We start from the raw sequence: 14478 nt of genomic DNA, 5'->3' as shown, positions 1-14478 counted from the left end.
ATTTGAAAAAAAAATTAAATGTGATTTATCCACAATCATAACTTAATTATAATAAAATATAAAATTTTATTTTATTAATAATATAATAACACAAAAACTACAAACAATATTAATAAAAAATGAAACGTTTTATGATACATACTGTGTACCATTTAAAATTTAAAAGCCTTCTAATGCTTTTACCACGCTTTTTAATATTGGCCCAAAACAGAAAAGGCCAAAAGTTATTTTGTGCTAATGAGTCAGAGTAAATACTGGTTCTTTTAGCACCAAGTCACATATTCGATTTTTATCCCCCCCTCAACCCATAGTAATTACGAGATGGCAAGGTAATAAAAAGTAAAGGATCTTCTCTATCGTATCAAAAGTTCAAAAATATCAAAATACAATTATTTCCAACCCTTAGGCATAATAAACCGTTTTAAAGAATATTATAATGAAGTTAAACTGAACTTAACAGAACACCTTATATGCAAATTCATTATGCTGTAAATAACAATAGATTTAATCCTTTGTAATAACAGTAAGAGTAACATTGACGGCCGGAAGACGAGAACGGCAATTGTAAGGAAATAATAATAAAAAAAAGCTGACAAAATTGTTATATTTTACTGGTATTGATTATTTATTCTTAAATAATGGAAAAATAATGATACATGAAAAAAATTTTTAAAATTCAAAAAATCTACATATTTTACTTTTTTCTGCTCCCCGAAATCAACTCTCAAAAGATTTATTTTATTTTATTATGTTTACTGTTAAATGGAAGTAACTAAAAAAAAAATTGCACTGAAAAATGTACAACCAATAAAATGTAACCTAAATTTTTTTGGGGGGTGGGAGGTGAATTATGATGAAATTTTTTAATAAAAGATTAAATACACTAAACGTATAAAATCTGTTTTAAAAAAAATCGATATTTTTTAACTTTTATCGGCTCCCCCATCTACAATATTCCCCTCAAAGTATATTTTATGGCCACTTGCACACCACTATTATTCTTAGAAGACGTAAAAAAATTCCGTTAAAAAATTCGAAATAAAAAGATAACGTTTTTAATTTTTTGGGGAAGGGAAAAATTTACGGGATTTTTTTTGAAAAAAAGGTACATGTTTAAAAAAAATATTACGCATGTACTAAAGTTAACACAAAGTGGGGTAATATTAACAAAATTTTAAAAAAATTGTACGCAAAGAAACTACCTATCCTATCCCCTGGAGATATTTGACCTCAAACTTCTACCAACAAATTGCTCCACATATACGAGTCTCGGGACAAAATTTTATGAAAATCGTTTTATCCAGTGAAAAGTTATTAAGTTTCAAACAGGCCAGCATACGGACATACATACGTACGAACATCAACCTCCACGTTTCTCTGCTTTTTGGAGTTCCCTAAGTCAAGAAAATACAAAAAAAACCATACCCCATTTTTGACTGATTACCATATTTTCCTTCTTACAGCGTAACTAAAGCTATTACGTCAAGGAAATAAAATAAATAAAAATTAATTAAAATTTGATAAAAGATTATTTTTACGCTGTAAGTACAATTAAAATAAAACGGTATATTTTTTACGTAATGTCCTTGTTGTGTGCTCTATAAAATTTGCTTGTGTTTTCTGGCTAGAACACGAAAAAATATACTATTTGTTTGTTTTTAAACTATCAAATAAAAATAAGGATATATTAAAAAAATTATCAGGACAAAAACTGTAAATTTCTAACGATTAAATAAAAATGTCATCCAAACCTGAAGGAATTAATTATCTAAATAATTAATTCAGGCACTATTTTTTTTAAACCTTTGTTAAGTAAATTTAAAAAAAGTAAATTTTTAATTGAAAATATAAAATATGAGATATATTTAAAATATATATCTGAACAGGATTATTTGTCTAAACAGTACAGGCTGCAATTTCACAGTGCGTCGAGGAAGAAATGACAACCGGATCATATTATTTGTATGTCCGGCAACTTTTCCTGTGGTAACTGACAAGAGCAATATTAATATGGCGGCTGTGAGGAATAAAATGGCAGAAATATCTACTCTGGCGTAAGAAAAAAAATCTTTTAATATTTATCTAAATAATTAATTCAGGCACTATTGTTTTTAAACCTTCAGAACCACCGTTAGGTATTGCATCAGAGGATGAGATGAATGACAAATTTTGTGAAATGCCATTCCCGATCAAGATTCGAACCCGGGACCTCCGGATGAAAGCCCGAGACACTACCACTAGCACCACTGAGGCCGGCAGGCACTATTTTAGGTAACATGATATTTACTCGTTGTTAGTTCTAAGGGGGAGGCCCTAAAATAAATAATTTGTTAAGTTTTATATGTTACAAAGTTCCAGGTCCCTTTAATTAATTTCACTATTGTTTTACCACATTTTTTATTAAATATTTAGTCAAATAGAATTCCGCCATCCCCTAAGGGGGGTAAAGAAACCCGTCCATCTGGATGGGGGATTTTCGTCACCCCAATTCAATTGGGGTGAAAAATTAGGAATTTACGAAAAATAATTAAGTAATTTAGTTTTAACGTTATTTTTACAATTTTTTTTTTTTAAATTCAAGGTAAAATCTATGTTCTGTTATTCCATGTATTTTAAACAATTTTTCATGGGAAATTTGTTAATCTTTTTTCCAAACATCAATATTTTTCCGTTATGATTTAGTAGTAAATTTTTTTTTAAATTTTCGTTGCAACGATTTCAATGTATCCATACTTGGAAAATACAGCTATCTACCGGGGAAAAAATTGTCACTACTGGTTAAACAAAAAAATAAAAATGAAAAAAGTTGATTTTTTCGTGTCAATGAAGATAGAAAAAACTTACAGGAAAAATGACATTCAAAGTTACAAAACCAGATGCAGATAATTTTCTCATTTGATACCTTATCTAATTTAAAATTCCCTAGCTACATACATGACGCCTTCTGCTTCTTTTTTATTTTAGTTCTTTATCTGTTCCATTCGCAGTCTATTCCTTACCCTTAATTTTGATGATCGCAGCATGATAATTTTTTCCTTCCATGATCGTGTCTTCTTTCTAATATTTCACTGATTTTTCCTGAGGATACAGAAGCTGCTTCCATACTACCTATTACAGCTGTTACCAGACTTAAAAACGAGCGAGTTGCTTCTGCCGGTGCTACTTCTACTACCGAACGCGAAACACTTTCAATTTTCTCGCACTTTTTCAATAAAAATGTGTGAAAGTTCTTCTCGATTTCTCCCTTTAAGATAACGATTTAATAAATTTCATCAGTAAACCTTCGATAAACTGGTGCTATGTATCTTAATACAAATACACTGATGGGTATTCTAACATCAGAGGTTTTTCATATTTATCCGATGCCCGATTGTAAAAACACCAACTATCTTGTCCTGTGAGGACAAGTCACAACACAAACGATCGAACACATTTACAGAAGTAAACAGTTGAGTACTGCTAACACGGCTAAATACAAACCTAAAAATTACGAATGTTAAAAATTCAAACTTATAAAACGCAAAAAACCGCATCATTTTATTCTGTTTCCAAACGAAGTTGCAAATTATGAAATCTACGAGAATATCACCAGCCCAGCAGCCACTGACAGCATGAAAGAAAGAAGAAACCTGCACTTTCCCCTGTTCAGCCCTTCGGGGCCACGGGAATACAAAGGTTAATGGTATGTAACTTCGGTTACTGCCAATTCTCGGAAAGTGCAGGCCAAAGAAGTGGTCATCGAACGAAGAAGACGACGAAGATGAAGAAGGAAGACCCTCTACTCGACCCAACACCACGGACAGGAGTCCGGAAAAGAGCCCAGCAGAGATGCGTCCTGAAAGGCAGCCATCACAGAAGTGGATGAAGAGGTTCTACTTAACCTTTCCTTTAAAACTTACAATTAAATTAAATCAGCAACTGCGACCCCTCCGGAGAAGGGGGCGCATTGCTCCCTCCATACAGTTAGTGCCCCGTTGTGGCGTATTCCTGCTAACCTATGAAGCGTTAGCACCGAAAGGACTTCAGTGGACGGTCTGAAGGGGAATTACGTCGGGAGGACAGGTTTCAAAAGCCTAGCCTTCCGCGGTCGGCCCATGAAATGGGTTCGATAACGCCGGTTTAACAACGGATTGGAATGCTATTAAATAAATCCGTCCTTAAAATCAAAATATAAAATAAGACAATAATTGAAAAATTAGACCCGTCATAAAAATAAACCTTTAAAAACATGCCCGATAGAATCATCCAGCAGCAAGGACACTGTCCAGGTTCTGCGATCCGTAGGGAGAATCTATATAAACTCCCGTCAATTTTGCATTCCATTCCATTCCTATGAGAATACAAGCCATGTTCAGTAAGGACACGTACTTGCAAAAATACCAATAACTTTATTTTTCAGTAACGAAAAATTAAAATAAATAGAACCTTTTATTCAGAAGATTTAACCTACAAAACAGAACAAAAGCTTTTTTTTTTAAAAAAGATTTAATTGAAAATATGAAATATAAGATCATATTTAAAATATTTATTTAAGTAACGAATTCAGCCACTGTTTAACGTAACACGATTATTTATTCATTCTTGGTTGACCGTGTTTTTTTTTTTTTTTTAGATAACATCTTTATATATATATATATATATTTATTTATAAAGTGTGGTTAATAATAACCGCAAAAATGTTATCATAAAAATTAAACTAAAAAAAACTTTAATGATATACAAGAACGGTTATAAAAAAGACACTTCATACAATCATATAATTAAAATAATACTATTAACATTACAATGAGCTATATACAACAGTTGAATAGGTATAATTATTATAATACAAGTCAGAGCTATTAGAACTAAATCTTCCATAGGAAACTAAAATTCCAGTCATTAATTGCCTACAGTATTTCATCAGTAAGGAAGGGCATTGTCCGTTTAATGCCCGATTAGAATAAAATTATATATACATAATAATTCTATAAAATTCACTCCCTACTTTAACGAACAATAAATTCTTTTAAAAAAATTCAATAATTTTCATGGTTGAACTCAACACAAAACTCATTATAATTAAAATAATCAGGGCATGACTACAAGAATAATTAATTTATTTTATAATTTAATTAACAACCGTGCAAATGAACAGAAGAATTTAGTATTTTATTACTCTTTTTATACATTTATATTTATTTCTAATAAGCACAAATGCATGTAACTAATTAAAGTAGTACATAAAATTCTGTGATACAAATAAATAAGATTTATATTACACTTTATGGATTTCATCTTTTTCCGTTGAATTTTAAAATTAACAAATCATTTTATAGTAAAAAAAAAACTGGCATGATTTTCTAGGCTACACCAGACAAAAGTAATTTTATTTTTTGATTTTTCTAAAACTGTGATCTCCGAATCAAGAGGATTATTTTAATGCTTTAATATTTTTTTAAACTATGATTTAAAATTATTATTACTAAATTACATCAAAATCCTAAAAACGTTTTTTAATTTTCTTAAAAATTGAGGTCCCCAAATTAAAGGGTTTTTTGCGAGTTTATTTATAAAAATAGGTTTCCCCATTAATAATCCGGAATTATAATGAAAAAAAAAAAAAAAACAGTAACGTAAAAGTCCAATAGAATAAGTAAAAATGTAATTACACCTCCACCGATCTCCGTGGTGAAGTGGTAGCGTCAACTGAAAGTCCCGGATTCGAATCTCTGTTAGAGCATGAATTTTTTTTTAACTGTTATTTTTACAATGATGCAGACTTCATGATTTTTTGAAGCAAAACCATATAAATTAAAAATATTTAAATACGTATGGTAGCGAATTGTACTAAGAAAGTAAAGGGCGGAGCCGAGGAAAGGCAAGGTAGTTTTTTCACTACTGAATAACTTCGGTTGTTTTAATTATAGAAAAAAAGTTTTACATTGAATAATATTTTTATTGCGTTTTTGGGATCAACATACCTTAATAAGGTTTCGGAAAATAATGTCAATAAGATGACGAAATTTTCACGTGTTCGATTGTGTGTGGCTAGTTCACAAACACTCTTGATTTGAGGTAGCCCCCCAAAAAAAAGAAGTCACCAATGTAGGCCGACCCAAAAGCGATGGGAGGACCATTTTAAGGTTCTGGATGACGCAACAGGCAGAGATGCCTAATACTTGATGAAAAAAGAAGAAAATTATAAACATAAAAATGTTTTATTATTTAATATTAGTATTTTTTCTCTTTTTTTTTTAATAGCCATCCCAATTGAAGTACCTGTTACACTCAAAATTATCAGTAAACCGAAACGTTATTAGACCAAATTTGATGAAAACAATGAGAAATTAACTGATAAAGTTAATAAAATATATTCTCTTTCCTGGTCTTCCAATAATTTTTCATTCTTTAATTTGTTTTGGTTTTTCTCTCTTCTGACCAGACATTGTTGATTTCTTTTTATCACCTATTTTTGGAAACCAGTTTTCTAAGGATTATTTTATCTTGTACTGTATCTTCAGATTATTTCCTTTCCATTAGATCTTTTTAAACCACTATACTCCATTGAGTTCCATCCTTTTTTTTTTCAGATGATTGAGAGTTTTTTTTTTTAGTGAGCGTTATCAAAATTCTCATAAGGTGGCCGAAGAATTTGGCCGCTCTTTTTCTGATAAAATCTTATATTTTTCTCAATTCAATTGTATTTATAAAGTTATTACTTCTAAATCTGTATTCTGTTTTAAAATTTTACTAACGTTTTATTAAATTAAAAATATATGATTTTTATTTACTGGCTGTATATTTTTTTGGTTCAACTGATTCATGTTACACGTAATATTTGATAAAAACGTTAGGTAACATGAAGAGACATTGATGACAGAAATAACATTCGTAATTTTTTTTATTAAAATGAAAAAATCTGATGTGCATTTTTTATATATTTATCATTTTTTTTCATATATATATTTTTTGTTATTAAATTATTATTTATTGAATTTTTTTTTTACATGCACAGGTTAATAATTATTAATAAATCAACATATTTAAATTTAAAAAAAAAAGGAAATTAAGTCGCATTCTAGCCGATTTGTCATCCCCTTGGAAGAACCAAATATTTCATTAATTAAAATTTTATTGGGCTATGACTCGAACCAATGAAAATAAATACCCCATATATATCGTTGAAAAACTGTTGAAGAGGGCTTAATACTGCAGTTATAAAAAAAGTCCAAAATCCAATTTTTTTTTGGATTTTGGACTTTTTTTGGACACTTTTGGTCCAGTCGATTGCAATCAAAAGGAGAGAACTAGATGTTATGTACGCACAAATACTACTATTCACATCAGATTTTTTAATACAAGTTCACAAATTGTTCATATCCTGAGCAGTAATAAAGAAGGTTTGGATTAGGTGTGGTTATTTCTAAGGGGGTGCTAATATTTTGCGTACTTTTTAAGTGTTTTTACATTTTTTTACAGTAATATGTTTTTGTATCTTAACATTAACTTTTTTTGTTTTGTCTTTATTTTTTTTTTAATTTTCTACTGAAATATTTTATTTTTTTCTAAATTTTCTATTCTATTAGGTTTTGTATTTATACTTCATGTTTTGTTTTCCGGGCGTTTTTATTTAATTTTTAATTGATAATTTTTAAAATTTAGTTTTTTAAATCAAATACATCGTGTGGGCGATGATAACGCCAGAGCGTTTTTGCCCAGCGAAAATAAATAAAAAAAACAAATCGTTCAGCAATATTTTTACGAAATATTTCTACTAAAAACTAATGATCTACTACCGCCAACGGCCATACCACGTTGAATACACCGGTTCTCGTCTGATCACCGAAGTTAAGCAACGTCGGGCGCGGTTAGTACTTGGATGGGTGACCGCTTGGGAATACCGCGTGCTGTTGGCATCCTTTTTTTTCTCATATAAAAAGAAAATATATAAGTAACTCGAGATATAAGTAACAACTAGAGATTTAAGTTTTTTTTCCTTTAATTTTAGATGTTTTTTCCACGTGGATAAAAGTCAAAACAATACTTTTTAATTAAAAAGTGTACCATTATTATTGCTGTAAGTTATCAATAAAAGTAATTATGAATGAACGGAATTTTAAACTGAAATTAGATTTGTAAATTAAAAATTAGAACACTAGTTTTTCTCAATGAGCAATACATTAATCATGTGGTAGGGTGAAAATAAAAAAAACCCTAACTTTTTTTTGGAAAAGTTTATATTTACTCGTCAATACACCCTTTTTGAAAAATGTCCCATAATAATTTATTTATTGAAAGTAGAACATGCTACAAAAAAATTACCTTAATATGATTAATGAACTGCGTACGTAATATATTAAGATCACTAAGAGTAACTGATATGCGTATTATTAAATATTGTTATTACTATGAAAAATAATATTATTAGTAAATAGTATTTAAGTAAGCATTATTAATAATAATGTACGAGCACTTAGGAAATTACTCAACTGATTTTTAAGATCAGAACTTGCGGTATTATAAATATTTCAACATTGATTTTCACTCAAGGATAACAATTAATATAATTATGGGTGGTTTGAAAATGTTAAAATTCTCAGTAAATATTTAATAAATTACTTAGATAAAAGAGAAAGAAAGCTGGCAAAGTATCGCATGACTTTCTCGGCTATTAATAATAAAAATTACAAGAGTTAGATCCAAAAACAAAATATTGAGGAAAATAAGAGGTGGGGAATACATTTTAAGAAAACCTTTCCACAAATATTCATATATAGGTTATGCATAACAAATTTGGTTAAATAACTTTTTTTTTCTAAATCTAACACATCCCGTTCAATAAAGGCTAAAATAAGAAAAGAAAAAATTCACAAAAAAGTTGCATTTTAGGTCCGGAGTCTATAATTAATTATTTTTTTATATTAATTTAAAATTATTTATACAGTATATACATTGTAGGTAACAGATTTTCTTTAGTAAAGGTTTCAGTAAAATGCCTCTGAAGAAAATCAGAATTAATTTTTCTGTGATTTCCCCACCCCTTAAACGAAATTTGAAAAAAATATGATCAATGCCTCATATACAGGAATATTCGGGCCAAATTTGAAGAAAATCGTTTCGGTCAATCTTGAGATATAAGGCCAAAATCAGTACGACAAACAAACAAGAAATGTCTTTTTTTTTGGTCTAAAGTAACTTGTTGGACCCTACAACGTAAAAATTTAAAAAAAAACCCGATACCCCATTTTTGACATGATCAATATACTTTTCCTTTTAATATAGCTACTCTTAACTACTTTTTCCACGGAAAAAAAGGACAATTTACACAAAAAATATTCTCATTTTATTGGAAAAAATAATATGTACAGTATAAAACATGCGTTTTATGAAAATAAATAGCATTAATACACACGTTCATCAATATAAAAAGGTGGACAGATTTTCACATTTCCATGCGGTTTTCACATCCCATTCGTTATATTGTTTATTTAAAGGTAATAATTGTCCCACAATTTACATCAAAAACTTCGTTAGAACTTGGCCGGTAAGAGTCCGCAGAACTGGACGGCACGGCGAAGTCATGTGAATGTTTACGGTTCTAAACATAACCTAACCAAAAGGTGAAATGAAAATGGTAAAGAAATTTAAAAATAAGCGTGAAAACATTATATTTCAGTTCAATTAGAATTTTAATAAAGAATACTTTCAAAAAATATCTCGAATTTAGTTAGGAAGTTTTTTTTCTTTCATTTGATGAACCGCGGGACTCGAATATGTCACTTTTCCTCAAAAAGGTGGGTTTACGAATCGTTCCGCTAGGTAGCAGTTCTTGATAGTACTAGGTAGCGTACAATAACTTGATAATGTATTTGAAATGATAAAATTTGAAAGAAAATATACTACAGCTTGTTTAAATAGTAAATGCTCTTATGTAAATTTAAATGATGGTACTGAAGATTAGTATTTTATTAATAACTATTAGTATTTTATTAAGATAACTATTTTATTAATTCCCATCGCTTAATTTAAAAAAAATTAAACATTAGTTTACAAGAGATTATAGCTGCTAATAAAATACAACAAAAAAACGAATGGTAGGAAAGTGTTGCAAATGAGGCAACAAAGATTTGTTATATAACAGAAATAAATTGTTAAAATTTTTATTCTAAAATTAGTACTATTTGAACTAATTAATGGAGAAATAAAAACAAGTACATTTAATAATAATATAAAAAGCGTTTCATACAATAAAAATTGAGAGTTAACTTACAAAGTAATAAGTGCAATATTACATCACGAATTTTCTATTCTTTTTAAAGGTCGTTATTCTAGTTTTATTAAAAAGGAAAAATATGGTATGAAGTGAATGATGACTATAAAAAAAAAATTGGCCGACAAATTCAAAAAATGTATAATTATTTCTTCTAGAAAGGCAATAAATTTTAAGAATAAATCTATAAGATAATAATTAGTAATTCATAAAAAAAAAAAATAAAAGAATAATCTAAAAAAATGCAGTAATCTCCAAAAAAATTATGATGAAATTTTAAACCGTACGGTAAGTCTCGCAGATACATTTCTTCCGCAAAAAAAAACAAAAATTTCTGCAATATAAATAAAACTGTTTTTAACAAAATTATACTGATAACAAAAAAGGTAAATACTATATTTCTATCATCAAAATCTGTTATTAATTTAGAATTTTGTTTAAAAAAATAATTCATGTTAAATATATATATATAATAGTCAATAGAAATACAACAATATATAATAACAATGAATAAGCGTTCCATACAATACGCAAAAAATATAAAAATTTGTTTCAAAACTCTTACCGGCCCGATTTCATTTAAAAGTAATACACATCACACTTACAGAAATACAATTCTTATGAATATTCGTTGTTTTAATAAATGAAATCTGGCCGGTAAGAGTTTTGTAACAAAATTTTCTATTTTTTACTTATTATTCATACATTTTTAAGCATATTTTTTTAAACGAAACCAAAACTGATTCGCGTAACGTGGATAGATTTTTCGTCAATGGTGGAAAGATTACCAGACACTTTTTATGCCGATCAAGATTATTAACACTCAATGACTACAATCAACTTGAAAATAATACGGGAAGGAGCAACCTACCTGGATAATTGTATACATTCAGGTCTATCACTTTGCTCTTTAAATTTCCTTGCGAAAATGAATCTCATTATTTTTTGGACGGCCCCCTATTGTGGGCCGTCCAAAAAGCTACTGTGGTAAGATGAATTATCTATTAACTGCCACCAAACATTAATTAGCATTCATCTAAAAATGAATATATATTTGTATAATCTTCATTCGTGAAAATATTTTACGTTTGGTTCAACGTGTTTTAACCAGTCATAAAATTAAATGAATTTTTTAAAATTAGATATACATTGTTGAATATATTGTACTTCAGACAATCCATGAATATAATTTTTTTTTGGAAAACTAAAGTTTACGTTAACTATAGACAACTCATATTTGAAAGGAGGTTGTTCCGAGGGTAGCTGACGATGCCATTTGACTTTCTTGCGGAGAGCTCAATACACCGGAACACGTCGTGTTCAACTGCCGGATGTGGGCTGCTGAACGTCACTGCTGTGAATTGGTGACTGGGACCCTTACAGTGGACACAATCATAGATTGTATGTTATCAGGGGCAGAGAGGTTTCATTTGGTAACTGAATTAGTGACACGGATACTTCAGCACAAAGCCAGGGACGATGGGACGGCGAGGGGTTGAGGGACAGTCCCCCTACTGAACTGCCGTTCGTCTATGCTTACACGGACGGGCGTCAGTTATAAGGTACTGGGACTCTCTCAACCCTTCACGAAAAAGACCGAGACCTGGTGTGAATGCCCTGCACAGGGTGGTCTCACTAAAGGCATTAGCGTCAAAACTAAGTCCCGCTTCTGGGGTGACATAGTCGGGCTTGGATACCCCGTCTTACGGGTTACAGGCAGGCAATGAAAAGATCTAACTGGCGGGCTGACCTGTCGGACTAGACCTATGGCCGGCGAACGGGGAGGCCCATTTGAGTAGACAATTCCCTGGGTTGTGATTTGCTTTGTTGTGGATCCGGCCCGGGGTGGTAGGGTAAAAAACGTATATTTTAAGAAAATCTGATATAGACACCACACGACTTCCTTGTATACCTATTAAATTAAATATACACATTTTTTGCTGCTCTTCATTTAAATTTATTTCATTTGAAAGTGAGAAACGATTCTCCAAATCTTTAATAAAGTGGACAGTTAAAAAAATTAGTAAAATATAGTACGATCGGAGTACCTGAAAAGAAAAGAATAGAAGCTTTTTGAAATGCGATACAATAGGCCACATTTTAAGACATCCTGGAATAGTCGCTTTGATATTGGAGGAACAGGTAGATGTGAAAAACTGTGCAGGCAGACAACGTTTGAAATATGTAAAACAAACTGATAGAGATATAGGGTGTAGGGGGTATACCGAAATGAAACGACTGGCACTAGATAGGGTATCTTAACGAGCTGCATCAAACCAGTTAAATGACTGGGAAAAAAAATTCATTGTTTTCCGATAGCTAGTTCAAGGTTAAATCGAAAATCTGTTAGAATTTGATTAAAACTTTTACAAAAATATACACAGTAAAAGTTTCTCATACATTTTTCAGAAAATTTAAGAAATAATGCTTATTAAAGTTAAAATCCCTTCATTCTGTTTCTCTATTCAAAATTCCTTCTTCCAAGTCAAATTAAGTAGTAATATTTAAAATTCAGCCAAAACGGTAGCTGCAGTACATAAAACGTTTTAAATATTTATTTAAGAGCAGATACATACCGGGTGGTTAAAAAAGAGAAGAAAATAAACAACTTCTACGTTAATAATTAATAAAAAAAAGAAAAGTGTTTCAAAGAAAAGTTGTTTTGTTTAAAAGGAGGGAGAATAGAATTACAGTCTTAATTTTTTTTCAGAGCCAATTGTGGTTTTTATTTTTTTTAAGTAGGAAGCTACTTTTTTTCAGCGGAAACGTATGTCATGCAAAACTTAAATTTTTTTTATTGTATTAGGCAGATTTCATAAGAAAGCTTATATATATATATTTCACTTGTGGACAGGATAACTGCCGTAATTTTGACCCAATCACTTTCAAATTGATACACTGATACAAACTTAACGACCCAAAATCTCGGTCGAGTTCTTTAATGGGCAAAAAAAATATCGCTATAATTGTCTTATTAAGTAAAATATCGAATTCGTTTAAAGTTCCTACTATTCTGCAGGTAAGGGCCTAAAACTTATGGAAGTAAAGTTTTACGATATTACGGACGAATGGCCCAGGGGGTAGAAAAAAAGGGGTTTCGAAGACAAAAAAATCATACCTCCCTTAATAGGCACAGTATCGAATCGGTTTAAAGTGGTCATTAGTCCTCTAAATATTACTTAAAACTTTTGTCTGTAACAATTTTTGATGTGACCAACCCTTACGGCAAGGGATGACCAAAATGTAGTTGGAATTGTAAGAAGATTGGGCCTTGTATGCTAAACATGTGAAACTTTTTTCACAGCCAACCTTTGTCGTATTGAGTAAATTTGAAGTTTTCTTAACTTTAAGGTGGAAATCTTTTTTATCCCCTACTTATCACCGGTGAAATCTACCTCCGCCTTCCGGCGTTTCAAAAATATTTTTTTAAATATAGGTGAAGAAGTTTCGAGACATATTTTTAAAAATTAAATAGTAGCTTAATAATACGAATACTTTCTTTCTTTTTCTTTTTAGCCTCCGGAACCATCGTAAGGTACAACTTGAGAGAATGAATGAGGATGATATGTATGAATGTAAATGAAGTGTAAGTCTTGCACAGTCTCAGGTCAACCATTCCTGAGATGTGTGGTTACTTGAAACTCAACCACCAAAGAACACCGATATCCACGATCTAGTATTCAAATCCATATAAAAGTAATTAACTTTACTAAGATTTGAACCTTAGAACTCTCGACTTCAAAACCAGTTGATATGCGATGACGAATTAACCACTAGACCAGCCCGGTGGGCTAATAATAATATGAACACTGAAGAAAATCAACTGTTCAAAATTGTTATTTAATCTTTAAATATCTGAATTATCTGGTGTTTTTCGGAGAACACAAGAACTTAATATAACGGTTTAATCTGCTTTAATTTTATCATAAATTTAGATAGTTTTAAAAAATTGCAGGTTCTCAATGACCTACAAAATTCTACTCTAGTCAACTGTATAAATTTCATTTACTGAAATCGTGGAGATACATGTAAAATGCTTACACGCTTAATCATTTTTCATATCTCGTGTTTACAAGCAATAATAACGTTCCCGTATCGTCGTTTGCAACAAAACGACCGTAATATGATAACAGACGTGCTAAAAACGCAAGTATAGCTGCATATTTACATTGTTATATACAGCGGTTCAAATATTACTACACCAAAAATTACACACTTTCATCCAT

General features: G+C 30.3%; 1 protein-coding gene and 1 non-coding gene across 2 annotated transcripts in view; one reads left to right on the top strand and one right to left on the bottom strand.

Annotated features, from left to right (window-relative positions):
• Positions 1-14478, bottom strand: part of Swip-1 (EF-hand domain-containing protein D2 homolog Swip-1) — a 298599-nt gene that overhangs the window by 236005 nt on the left and 48116 nt on the right. The gene's annotated exons all lie outside the window — the stretch shown is intronic.
• Positions 7780-7898, top strand: LOC142318652 (5S ribosomal RNA). Its single transcript, XR_012755012.1, has one exon. It is a non-coding gene; the product is annotated as a 5S ribosomal RNA (ribosomal RNA).

Source organism: Lycorma delicatula, chromosome 1 (assembly GCF_047948215.1).
Source record: "Lycorma delicatula isolate Av1 chromosome 1, ASM4794821v1, whole genome shotgun sequence".
Classification (NCBI taxonomy): Eukaryota; Metazoa; Arthropoda; class Insecta; order Hemiptera; family Fulgoridae; genus Lycorma; species Lycorma delicatula.
The sequence above is the reverse complement of the archived record's forward strand: the minus strand, read 5'-3'. Positions and strand labels throughout refer to the sequence as shown.